Source organism: Phyllopteryx taeniolatus, chromosome 14 (genome assembly GCF_024500385.1).
Source record: "Phyllopteryx taeniolatus isolate TA_2022b chromosome 14, UOR_Ptae_1.2, whole genome shotgun sequence".
Taxonomy (NCBI): Eukaryota; Metazoa; Chordata; class Actinopteri; order Syngnathiformes; family Syngnathidae; genus Phyllopteryx; species Phyllopteryx taeniolatus.
This window is the reverse complement of record NC_084515.1, coordinates 5,837,509-5,850,576: the sequence shown is the minus strand read 5'-3', so window position 1 is coordinate 5,850,576 and position 13,068 is coordinate 5,837,509. Positions and strand designations below refer to the sequence as shown.

Genomic DNA, 13,068 nt, shown 5'->3' with positions numbered 1-13,068 from the left:
CCCTTTCCTATTTTTCTTTATGTCGCCTTGTGTCCTTCCAAATGACGTGATGCCCCTCGCTGTTTCTGCGTGCTCCGACCATAAACTTGATTCTATTTTTGTTCTCGCATCACGCTTCTGTCTTCGAGTAGCTAAATTTAGCCTCCCCTCGCATGGGGGGAACAGACTGAGAGAGGAATTGTTGGAGCTAAAAATAGGATTTCAGGTAGAGTACACAGAGACACCCTCCTCCCTCTGCTCTCCCGCTGCACCAGCATAGATCACCTGCCCCCCCCTCCCCCACCCATTCATGCATATTTATTGAGAGGTTTCTATTTGAAGCCCATGCTGAGCTAAAATTAGACCCCAGATCAAAACATCGCCCACGACATTCCCTCAGTGTCGTTTTTTTTGCTTGTGCTCATTTGCTTTGAGTTCAACACAGGCGAGTGGACCCAGGCTTGGCACAACTATGGACTGTGACGATACACACAAATTTGTGGTCTATGATGGATGACAGTGGTAAGATGACTTCTAAATGATGAAAACTGAATGTTGTTCGACTTTCTGTCTCGGGCAGGGCATTGATTGTATTGACTGGAAATTATACAAAATAGAAAAGATTGGCAAAATGAGAAAATGTCATCGGATTCATATCATGCTACTTAAAATATAATTACAGTTACAGACATTTCATTAGAATTCAAAAATCTAACGAGATGCAATACAGAGGTTGCATCAAAAACAGTCTTTACAATCTTTTATAATAGCACTCAGTTCATATTGACACTGTTAAGTATTGTGAAGTTAGTTTGCAATGCGCTCCATCGCAGGTGTCAAACTCAAGGCCGGGGCAGTTCAGGTCCACCACATAATTTTTTGCGGGCCACTTAAACGTAAAATAGTGTCTACTTCATGTATTGTCCTACATGGATTTGCTCTTTTTATTTTGGCAGAAAATCGGTACCAAAATTGCATTTTTTTTTTTTTTTAATGCTACAGGCATTTTCCACTCCACCAAATATCAAGTCAAGTTTATTTGTAGATCCTTTAATCACAAATGACATGGGCTAATCTAAAACCCCCAATCGCACAAGGAAAAACTCAAAACCCCAAATCCGCTAACAAAAGTAACTGACAAGTTGTACTGTAAAAAATGGTGCCTTGAGATACGAGTTTAATTCATCGCATGGCCACATAACTCAAATAATCGTTCCCAATTGAAATGCATGGAAAGGCAGTTAATCCATTCCAGCACCCTGAAAAATACCCCAATTTGTTTTTTTAACATGAAAAAAATGTTTGGTTATCACAATTTACTAGGTGTCTAACGATTCATATCACGATTCATGGCTGCCGTTTCAATTCAAGGACTATATTGGCTCATTTAGAACGATATGATCTGAAGCGATTCAGTGACTGGAAATCGATTTAGTAACTTTTATCCAAAAAGTCATCCAGTCTGACTGTGAAATAAATACCTTCATACTGGATAGTGCAGGTGACATTTTTGCAGGTGAAATTTTTTAGATTTTTGTTGATTCTTTTGTTGAAGGGAATCAGGTACAAACTAGTTATGGTCATTAAATAATTTTTCGTGGTGCACTTTCCTTTTCTGTCTTATTGTGTACCATACTGGATGTGTTTTCTAATGGACTAAGAATCTGCTTAATAAGAGTTGACATTGATTGTATTGCTTTGCAATGAAACAAAGGGGAAAACATAAATGTATTATGTTATTTCAGCTATGATTTGTTTGGCTAGTTTTTTCCTTGAAAATAGATGTTTAATTGGTGATAGAATTATAATAGGGTCCTTGGATAAATGTCTCCACTGTAAGGAAGTCCCAAGCTGGACCCAAAGTTTGAGAATCCCTGGTCTAAACTGTTCAATACTCATGGCTAGAAACGTAGCAATGTGAGGTTTTCATGAGGAAAATCTTTTAGGAATAACGTTAATAATACACAGAGAGCTAAATAAATGAACAAACCTGCTCTTTGTAGCACAAATGTGAGCCTGAAACAGCGTCCAGTATTCGTCGTCGATGGTTCTTCTCTTCTTCGCCCGAGTTTCCCTGGAGAGCACTCTGCTGTCGTTGTTTGCAGGTAGCAAGATAAGCTAAACTAACCACCTTGAAAGGCTTCAGAGTGCACAGCGATTTGTCCTTAATGATATATTTTTTTTTTTGATAACCTCCTCACATCTGCCATCAACCAGACAGACGGATGTCTTAAACTTCAATAAAAGTGCTTAAAAAAAAACCACACACACATACTGTGGTGTCTCGCCCTCGCACTACGGAAAGGAGTGACAAGATGTGGTCATAAAAAAAGGATGCGAAGGAGAGACGAAGACGAAAGTAGCTTTGACACTGCTAACTGCCGTGTGCTAACTGAAAAAATCAAGCGAAAGGAATTACAAGCGTTTTTCGTGGAAATACAACACATAGATGCCACCATATAAATAAAGCCTGCCGTGCTTAAATCCAGTGCATTATTGCCTAGTATTGATACAATCGATTGATTACATTGTAAAACGATTTAAATCGATATATATATATATATATAAAAGGCTAACTTGCTGAGCACAGATCGATCCAGTTGGATCGTAGGAATATAAATCGATACAGCGATTAAATGAATAAATTCTTATGAATTGTTGTCCACTACTATTTACCACCATTTCTGATTCCAATGTCAGTTTGTTGTTAAAAAAAAATATAATAAACATGTAACAAAATAAGGCAACCAAAGTATGGAAATTGACGCGGCAGTTGGCTCAAGGGCAAGTTTGGTTTGAACAGATAATTCATTTGAATTAATAGTACCGTATTTTCAGGACCATAAGGCGCACCATATTAAAAGGCGCAGTCTCAGTTATGGGGTCTATTTCTGTATTTAACACATACATAAGGCACACCGTATTATTGGGCGCAGGCATGGTAAAACATACGGTAGCATGCATTCACGCTAAAACAATGTTTTTAAAAAGGCAGCGGGAGCAAAACTGAGTTCGGCTGTACTTTATTGAAGTATTTAACAATGTACTCACGGTATTTATTTGATCAATCCTCATCCGCAAATCCATCAATGTCCTCATGTTTTGTATCCGAAATGGGCAAGTTCTTCAACAAACACGGCAGATTCCCTCTCGCCATTGTCGGAGTCAGTCTCGTTGCCGGGGGGCTGTCCAGCAATGATGCCGGCTTTCGCGAAAGCTCGGACAACAGTCAAAGCAGATACCTTAGCCAGGCATCCGCAATCCATTCACATATGGTGCCGTAACTCGCCCGGCGCTGCCACCTAGTCTTAGTAAAGATGTGTTCGCCATCTGTCATCCATGGCTCCCACGCCGCTCGCAACTTCACTTTGAACGCCCTGTTTACACCGATGTCCAGCGGTTGGAGTTCCTTCAAGGATCCCGGAATGATGGAAAGCTCCTAGTTCATTTGCTGCACTTGATTTTTCACAGCGGCTGTGAGATGGGCACGCATGGAGTCACAGATCAACAGGGACGGTGACGCGTGGAAAAAACCATCCGGTCTCTTTACGTACACCTGACTCATCCACTCTCTCATATTCTCCTCGTCCATCCAGCCCTTTTGATTGGCCTTAACGATGACTTCGGGTGGAAACCTTTCTTTAGGCAGCGTCTTCCTCTTAAAAATCACTATAGGTGGCAGTTTCTGTCCATTACCATGGCAACCAAGCACAACAGTAAAAGCCGACTTCTCGTGCCCCATTGTGCGTATCGCTACAGTGTGGTTCACCGGGATGTCGAAACTGATCGAAAGTGAGCGGCACCTCATCCATGTTGGTGATGTGGTTGGGCTGGATGTATTTGTCGGCAATCTTTTTACTGCAGCAGGAGCAGAAAATGGCCAGCTTTTGCTTGTAATCCGCCGGAGGTTGCTGCGCCACGGTAGTCCTTGCCCGGATGGATAAATGGGGCCGTTTCATAAATCGAAAGCACCAAGACGGACCTCCTTGAAAATGTTCGATTTTAATTTCTTTTGCAAGCGTTATTGCCCTCAGTTGAATGGTGACTGTAGAGACGCTTCTCCCGGCTGCTCATGAATCCATTGCCCGAGTTGGTCTTCCAGCTCGGGCCACCTCGCCTTGTTTCCGCGGAAACGTTTTCCTGCTTCCTCCACTTGCGAACCATGGATTCGTTTATCTTGAATTCTCTCGCGGATGCTCGATTCCCATGTTCCTCCGCATAACTGACAGCTTGCAGTTTAAACTGTGCTTCGTAAGCGTGTCTCTTCGTAGGTGCCATTTTCGGGCGGGGGTCCTTAGCCAAACCGATGTTGTTTTGCACAATTCACACCCTGGCGCTATATACCTACTGGGGGCGTGCCTTTAGCGTCCTCCTTCACACGCACCCTTCCCCCTTTACGTCTGCATGCTGTCCTCAGGCACGTCCGCTTTTCGTCTGTATAAGCAGCGTGTCGGCAGGAAATGCTCCCAGTCAGTCAAGCGGACCGCTCATCACACAACAATATTTATACATATTTACTCGGTGCACACATAAGGCGCGCCGCATTATAAGGCGCCCCGTCCATTTATTATTATATATTATTATTATTATTATTTATTAGAAAATTTAAGACTTTTAAGTGTGTCTTATGGTCGTGAAAATACGGTAGTTGTTCTAACAGAGCAGACCGACTATATGCCTGCAAGCATCGCTGTATGGTCTGTATGTGTTACTGCTTAAATTAATTGTTTGAAAGTTTATAATTATCATGAAATCCGTGCTAATTTGTGTCATCGTTCTGTGGCGTGCCGCACTATTGGTTAGCATTAAGCTCGTGGACTTTTGTAAAATGAAATTACACTTATGGTTTGCTTAAACAGTTTGGTGTTGTAATATATAATGTCTAATTCTTTTTTTTGTTTTATGTGTCATTTTTCCAGCACGCTTCTACTGGGAATGAAAAATACACCACATGAAGAATTCATACTTTGCCTCTTATTTGGAGAACTGTGAGAGCAGTCTCGGACTCGACTCCCAAAAGTCTTGGTCTGGTCTCAGTCTCGGACTGGCCGAACTCGGGATTTTCCGTCGACATCAGTCGAGACCAGCACTGATCCGCTATTCTTCAACTTTATTATGTGATAATAAGGAGAAGCACTTTCTAAAACAACAAATAACTTCAATTCATGTGGTATTAACCTCATACTCATTTTTATTTTTTTTTTTAAACAGGCATTGTGCTTAAACTTACACACATGAAAGATATATGAACTGGGAGATTTGTTTAAAAGGTCAAAACGTCAGTGCCCAGTGGTATGTTATCTAGATAAATGGCTCCCACAGAAACAATGTGTCCCAAATATGACTCCATTGTTTTACACGTCTTACACATGCCCACCGTTCACACCCGCCCACCTTTTCTCTCCTTTCCCTCACACTCTGAGCCACATTGCTAAATATACAAACAACTAAGTGTAATTATCTCAAAAATAACCCTTCTGAGTGGGGAGGGTTGTTGGATATTTTCTGGTAAGTGTTGCTAGATGTGTAGGAGATGCAGTCTTGAGAATTGCTGGCGACTCAATCACTATGAGGACAGGGTCCCTCTACTGGGTATAGGACACACTGCAAGAGTTAATATGACTAAAATGTAAATAGACACTCATAGGAAAGGTCAAAGTAAACCCATACAATCTAATGAGAGAAACGCTGTGTTCAAAATACTGCTTGTACACAAATAATGATTCTTCAAAATGTTTAATACTGAGGTTGTAGTTTGTGGTGGTGTAGAACCACACCAACAAAATTGTAAAAATTTACGGGTGTATTTTTTTCCTCAGATTTAAAAAAAAACGTATTATTTATTATTATTTGCATTTTATAGAAACAGCTAACATTTGAACTGCATGATACTGTGGTGACATCATGAGTTGTACAGAGCGCAAGAGAGAAAGGAAACTTCATCAAGCTGAAACATACAGATCACCAAAAATGACAAGGGGGGGTTACAAATTTAAATTGCGGCCACAATATACTGTAGATAACATGCACACAAAATGCTAATTTGTGGCAACAAAATGCCAATTTACGCCCACAAAATACTAATTTGTGGCTACCAACTAGGAATAATATGGGCACAAAATACAAATGAATAATACAATACATAAAATTCATGGAAATTATATTAAACTCCCAAATATTTAATATTTCATGGACATGTTGTACGCGTTTCCCGACAATAAATTGGCATTTTGTGTGCACAATAGCCCCTTAGTCATGTCTGGGGCTTCATAGAAACACAACACTTCTTTGGAAATGTATTATTACAGTAAATCATTTTTGGGAAAAGACCATGATTACTGATCAAACTACTGTAGCAACATGTCCTCGAGTAAAAAACAAAAAACAAAAGAAACCCTGTAATGAGAGAGCTGTGTTCCGCCATTTGTTACCTAAGCGGCTGACTGGTAAAACATGTGATTTATGGCACCCTGTCAGTGGCCCCGATATCGGACACTCGGCCTGCGTCATCGCCTGTCACGTCAACGCCAGTCCCATCTGGGGGGAGTTGAAAGACAGGCGTGACTGAGCGAATGCCAGTGAGGCGATAGGCCTGTTAAGCGGGGCTAGCGCTGTCACCTGAACCTTAATTCATTATTCCCAGGCAGCAGCCCTGGCAATTCTTCCTTTTACTTTGTGGAAGATCATGACCCCCGAGCTCATCATACCTTCCTGACTGAAATGTCAAGGCATTTTTTTGGCTTTTTTTTAATGTCAAGTACAGATTTATGTAGCACGGCGGTTAGCACAGTTCTGGCTCAGTTCTGAATCTCGGCTCCGGCCTTTCTGTGTGGTGCAGGCATGTTCTCTCTGTGCTTGCGTGGGTTTTCTCCGGGTACTCTGGCTTCCTCCCACATTCTAAAAACATGCATGTCAAGGTTAACTGAAGGCACTAAATCAGGGGTTGTAAAGTCAGTACTGCATGCTCTGTTCTTGAATCTGGACAACCGTGGCACGTAGATTATCAAGAGTGCTGCAATATTTGTTGCATTCATTTAGCTTTTTTCCCCCCCTGGAATTTGCTAATTTAAATGTATAGTGGACCCCCACATATTCTTGGCTCAATAGCTGTAAATTCACCTATTCGCAGAATTTTGGGGAAACTATCCCTCGTTCTTGCGAAAACCTCCACTTAGTTGTGTTTAAAAAATAATAATAATTTTAAATAAAGCCTGCTTATTCGTTTTTAACATTTTTTTCCAATGGCAATTATAATGAGCATCAATTATTCACAGATCTTCCATATTCACGGTCGGGCCGAATCCCTAACCCTCGTTAATAGCGGGGGTCCACTGTATTTATTAATTATTTGTATTCATTTATCGCATTAAATATTTTTGATTCATTGCAAATATTTAAAGACAAAATTGTGAAATGAACCATTTTACATATACATACATACATATGTTTTTTAAATAAAATAATTGGTTAATTAATTAGCATGAAATTTAGATTATTCTCTACTCTTTCGCTCAAATTTTGTTTTCATGTAAACATGTCTGCTTTTTCTTTTATGTAATGAAATAAATGTAATTAAACAAATACCATTAAATTATAAATAACTGAGCATAATTATCATTTTACTATTAAAATAAACTATAGGCGGCACGGTGGGCGACTCGTTAGAGCGTCAGCCTCACAGTTCTGAGGACCCGGGTTCAATCCCCGGTCCCGCCTGTGTGGAGTTTGCATGTTCTCCCCGTGCCTGCGTGGGTTTTCTCCGGGCACTCCGGTTTCCTCCCACATCCCAAAAACATGCATTAATTGGAGACTCTAAATTGCCCGTAGGTGTGAATGTGAGTGCGAATGGTTGTTTGTTTGTATGTTCCCTGCGATTGCCTGGCAACCAGTTCAGGGTGTACCCCGCCTCCTGCCCGATGACAGCTGGGATAGGCTCCAGCACGCCCGCGACCCTAGTGAGGAGAAGCGGCTCAGAAAATGGATGGATGGATGGAAATAAACTATAATATGTTTTACAAACATATTTATGTAGTGTGGACCCCATCTCTCACCCAAGGTTAGTTGGGCTAGGCTCCAATTCACCTTTGACCCTAACATGGACAAGCACTATAGAAACTGGATGACTGCATGGAAGGACTGATTTATTTCTCAGTTGATTTTGACAATTTGAGGGCATGGCCTGTTTGTCATTTGGAGTTTATGTTCTATGTTTCAATGCTTTTGTTTCTAGAGAATGGGATGCGTTTCAGGAACTATGAAAATATATGACAGTAAAACCTAGGTAAGCTTTAAATAAGTTAGTTTGTATTTTGTACATATTTACTACTTTGTCTGAATGCATTTGACATACTTTGACTGGTAGAAGTCTCTCAGGGAGAACTACTGTTCCACAAATGAAAGTGTGGTCATAGATTCACTAAAGTGCTGCCGATTTCACATTTACTATGGCAGGCTCAACAGAGTGAGAATTCACATTTGACATGTTACGTTGAGTCCTTTTCAGACTGCATGTCTGTTATTTGTACGTTTAAAGTTGCACGGTGGCTAACATATTGCTTATTCTAAGAATAATTAGTATTCACCCGAACAGACTGCGAGAGAACATTAGCAAACGGGCTTCATGTTCATGTGCCCTTTTCTCCTTTACTGACTAATCCCCCTCATTGAATAATACACGACAGAAACAAAATCCTTTCGGCTGATGTCTCACCCCGCTACAAAAACAGAGTGAGGGTAGCGACGTACTCATGTTTAAATGACAGCTGAGCATAGTCACACATTTTGTAACTGCTTTTTTACATGTATATCCATTGTTTAGAAAGAGGGTGTAGACTGTGGTTTAAAATGAATGTAAACTGGTGTAGCAATAGACAGCCACCTTACTGACCTTTTTCTTGTGATCACTGCTGATATGTGTGTGAATACAACAACTATGTGCAGGGCCAGACAGTTCCTTCGCTATATTGGGTATTTACAGCATACAGACAGGTCAGAATTTAGAACTTTGCACCTTCAGTGTATCAGGGAATTATGAACCAGTACAAAAAGCAGTCAGTGTTGGCACAAAACCTTCAGGTTTCAGCTAGAAAATAACAAAAAAGTCAGGAAAAGGCTACTAGAACATCTGAATTTTATTTGGGGTGAGTTTGAGGAACTGTAAATGATGGCAATTGTGTGCTGACTTGAATGTGATTAGTTACTCATGAACACGGTCAGCACAAGTTATAGGTGGGTGTGCACACTTGTGCAACCACAATATCTCAGTTGTTTATTTTTACTTCCCCCTCCCTAAAATGTCTTTTTTGCCCAATTGAGTTGTAGAGGTCATAGGTCACATCAGTGGTGGAAAAAAGTTTTGAAATTATTTTTCTTAGTCTGATTTTATTTTACAGAAACCGTTGAACAGGGGTGTGTAGACTTTTTATATCTGCTGTCTATGGTTGTATTGTAGGATGTTTGTATATGTTGCTCCTCCATGTGATAAAGTAGCAAATGTCTGAACCTTTATAATTACCATGACATCTATGCTAATTTCCACTAGCCTAAGACTGTTTCGCTTAATATTTTAGCATGAAGCTACCGGATTTTTGTTAGACAAAATTACATGCTTTGGTTGAAGATTTTGCTGTTTAAATATACAATGTTTTATCCATTTTGTTTTATGTATCAGTTTTACAGTAAACTAACAGAGTGACAAATAATCAGCTGGAAGCCAGCACCCTTTTGTTAAAAAAAACTGCAAGGGCAAGAGAATGTTCTTATTTTTGGTTCCTGAACATGATGTTATATAATAATCTCCAATTTTATGACAGTGAGAGAGGGGGAGATAGAGAGAGAACAGGTGCTAAGTACACAATATATTAAAAACTGTTTAAATTTGCTTTGTTTTTGTTAAATGTGTTTAAGATGTGTGTGTGGGGGGGGAGGGGTAAAACTATTTTAATGTTTTTACATGTCTTGGTTTTTTTGTTTTTTTTTTAAATGATGCTTAGTTAAAAAAAATATGAACTTGCACATTTTAGGAGTCATATGAAAGAAGAAGAAAAAAAAAACTCAAATGGCTTCATTTCCAAAGCTGTGATCAATTTGCATGTTTTTCAAACAGGTAATCAGATAATGACGCACGTACATAAAATGAGCAGCTGGTCTGTAAATGAAGCAAGCTTGTGTTTGCACGAGTGTGATCGGTGGACTGTGATTAAGGTGGCGCCCAACGTAACAGTCAAGTCACTGGTTTGTGTGTTGTCTGTGTGTGTACAATTATTATTGTATGAGGACGGCTGTAATCACCGTCAGAGGCCAGCCGTCAGCCTCAGATCTTTCCTTTGGAAAACAACACCGTGCCGCCGTGCCGCCGTGACGCCTGCGCTCCATGACCTCTGATACACTTTACTGTATAAGCATGTTGAGCGATCTTAGGGGGTGTAATCGTATCAACTTCACATGCGGGTTAGTTAGATCAGATTATTTATTACAAAAGAAGTTCACAAAACTTATCTACACAAAAAAATATGTCTGACTAGCTGTAGAAATTCCAGCAATGTCAGTGCAGCCAGGCCAAGAAAATTATGCTGTCATTGCCTTCTGTTTGTTCGTGAGAAGGATTACACAAAAATACTCACTACAGGATTCCACAAAACTTAGGTAGACGGGCTTTGGTCCTCGGCAAACCCATTAAATTTAGGTTAGGATGCACAATAAGGAGTGTAATAATCGATTAATTGATTGTTAACAATTCCGTAGATCAGTGGCTTTCATACCTTTTACGCCGAGTACCACCTAAAACATACTTAGCTTTCGAAGTGCCACTATAATGACAAACATTAAAATACAGTAATGCAGTAGGCCTTAGTATTCATCAAAAACAAGGCAGAGGTTTTATTCCTAAAAAGTATATTCATGATTGTTGTGAACACTAACACTCCAATTGAAAAACATTTGCAAAAAACAACAACACTTAAATTATTCATTTAAAAATGTATTGCACATAAATACATTTTTAAAAAATCAATAAAATTTGAAAAACAAAGATTAAATGCCAATGTATTGTGCTTAAATTTTAAATAGAACTGAACTGTGCTTATAAAGATGTACAGTACTATAAAAGTAAAAGTACTTCACTGGATTTAAAAAGAATGTTAAACATTTTACTGTTTGATTTCATGTTTTAAATGCATATTTGTATTAAAATCAGGGATGTTTTTTTTTTTTTTTGAAGTACCACTAGAAGGAGCCCGCATAACACAAGGGAGATTGTGTAGATTGTGCCGGATATAAACGATACAAATAAAAATTGATTGAACAGAAATATAAATATTGTACATAAATATATGTTTAATAAATACATATATATATATTTAAAACCAGTTTTGAAAGATTAAATGCATGTTGTATTGAAAGTTAATTACATCTGTACTCTACTTGGGCAGTGATTCACTCGTGTACCATTAGAGGGATCCCGAGTAGTACTCATACCACACTTTGAAAATTCCTGGAGAACAATCTCAGTGAAGACAATATAGTGAGTTGTCCCACCGTCTACTACACTATAAGAGCAGGAAAAAAACACACAGATCTAATTTTCCACATCATGTGTGGTGTCTATCACATTTTAAAAAACCGTTTAAAACATTAAAAAAGACAAAATTCTTCCTAATGCAGGTGGTGAATTTGCATATAAGTGCACACATTCCTGTTTGCTAATTTGTTCCACACGGACACGAAATGACATCATTATGGCTCAAGTACAGCTGTCTTTTCTGAGTCATCACCCTCGATGTCCAACACGCAACGGCAGACTGCTGTCCTGTGGAATAGTCTGGCACAGCACCGAACACTGTGAGATAAGTGAGAGGAGAAGACTTGGAAGCTTTGGCGGTGAGGTGAGGTGAGACGTGGGGAGAGGAAGTGAGAGGAGGAGAAATGAGGAGAGGTTGTGAAAAGTTCAACGCCTGCTCAGGAAAGGTGTGATGACGACACTATCCAAGTAATAATAATAATAATGGTTTAAGTTGATACAGTGCTGTGAAAACAGATTTGTCTCTACCTGTACTTTTTAGGCATATTCAGTACACTTAAATGTTTCGGATCATCAAGCCAAATTTAATATCTCACAAAGACAATCCAAGTAATAACAAAATGCAGGTTATCAATGATGAGCTTATTTATTAACTGCAAAAAAATCCGTAACCATCAGGCCCTGTGTGAAAAAGTAATTATCAGGAAAGCGGCAAATACCTTTTCACGGCAATTTATAGCACCTTTCAAGGGACCTGAGATACAGAATATACTGTAAAGGTGACTGTTGGATGGTGTGGTTTGTTTCTATTTATAATGCAATTCTTTTTCAAAATCCTAACAAATTGGAGGGCAACGTAGAGAATGAACCAATGAGTCGACGAGTCGATTTTACTACTCTACATCAAAGTTTATGTCCAGTCTTACAACACGCTATACTATTGAACACAAGATGAGACCGGCAAGCTCACTGAAGCGAAACATGCAGGCTCCTACTAATTACAACAATGACTTTCAACCTAATGGTGAGTCATAATTTAGATTTTGTTTTGTGTTTATTTGTTTCAATTTTTGTTTTTTATTTGTTGTCTTTATGGGAAAACCGGTCTGTGATGCAAATCTAGGTTGGGGACTGCTGTACTGTGCTGAAAAAAATGTCGACAACAACGATTAATTGACTTCGACTCGACTTTCATTAGATTATAATTGACGACAAAACAAAATCTTAAATCGTTCTACCGACTCAGCCAATGTCTCAAAACGGTTCCACTGCATTTTGTTGACACATTTAGGTATACTGTAACACAACTTGAATGATTCTTAACAAGGCAAGGTAGCAAGATGTTACCATCAAAAAGACTATTTAAAAAAAATACACAAGCTCATATATTCAACATTGTGTGGCTGTTTGATCATGAAGTGATAAACTAATCGCGTACAGAAGGTTCGTCACTGGACAGTAAAATAACTTAACAGATGTTATGACCATTAAAGTCAGTTCAGTGTCTTTACAAAGTATTTACAAGAACAAACTGTTCCATCAGAGAATAAAGCACAAGAACATCGGGACAA

At 39.2% G+C, this 13,068-nt stretch overlaps 1 protein-coding gene across 5 annotated transcripts in view; it reads right to left on the bottom strand.

The window, feature by feature from the left end:
• pde4ca (phosphodiesterase 4C, cAMP-specific a) overlaps positions 1 to 13,068 on the bottom strand; it is a 79,035-nt gene that overhangs the window by 22,732 nt on the left and 43,235 nt on the right. Inside the window, exon 1 of one of the 5 annotated variants that reach the window (XM_061796703.1) lies at positions 1,970 to 2,232. The exons of the other annotated variants lie outside the window; for them this stretch is intronic. The gene's annotated coding sequence lies outside the window, so the exon portion shown is untranslated. Of the gene's footprint in view, positions 1 to 1,969; positions 2,233 to 13,068 lie in introns of those variants that run through there. 5 annotated transcript variants of the gene reach the window in all.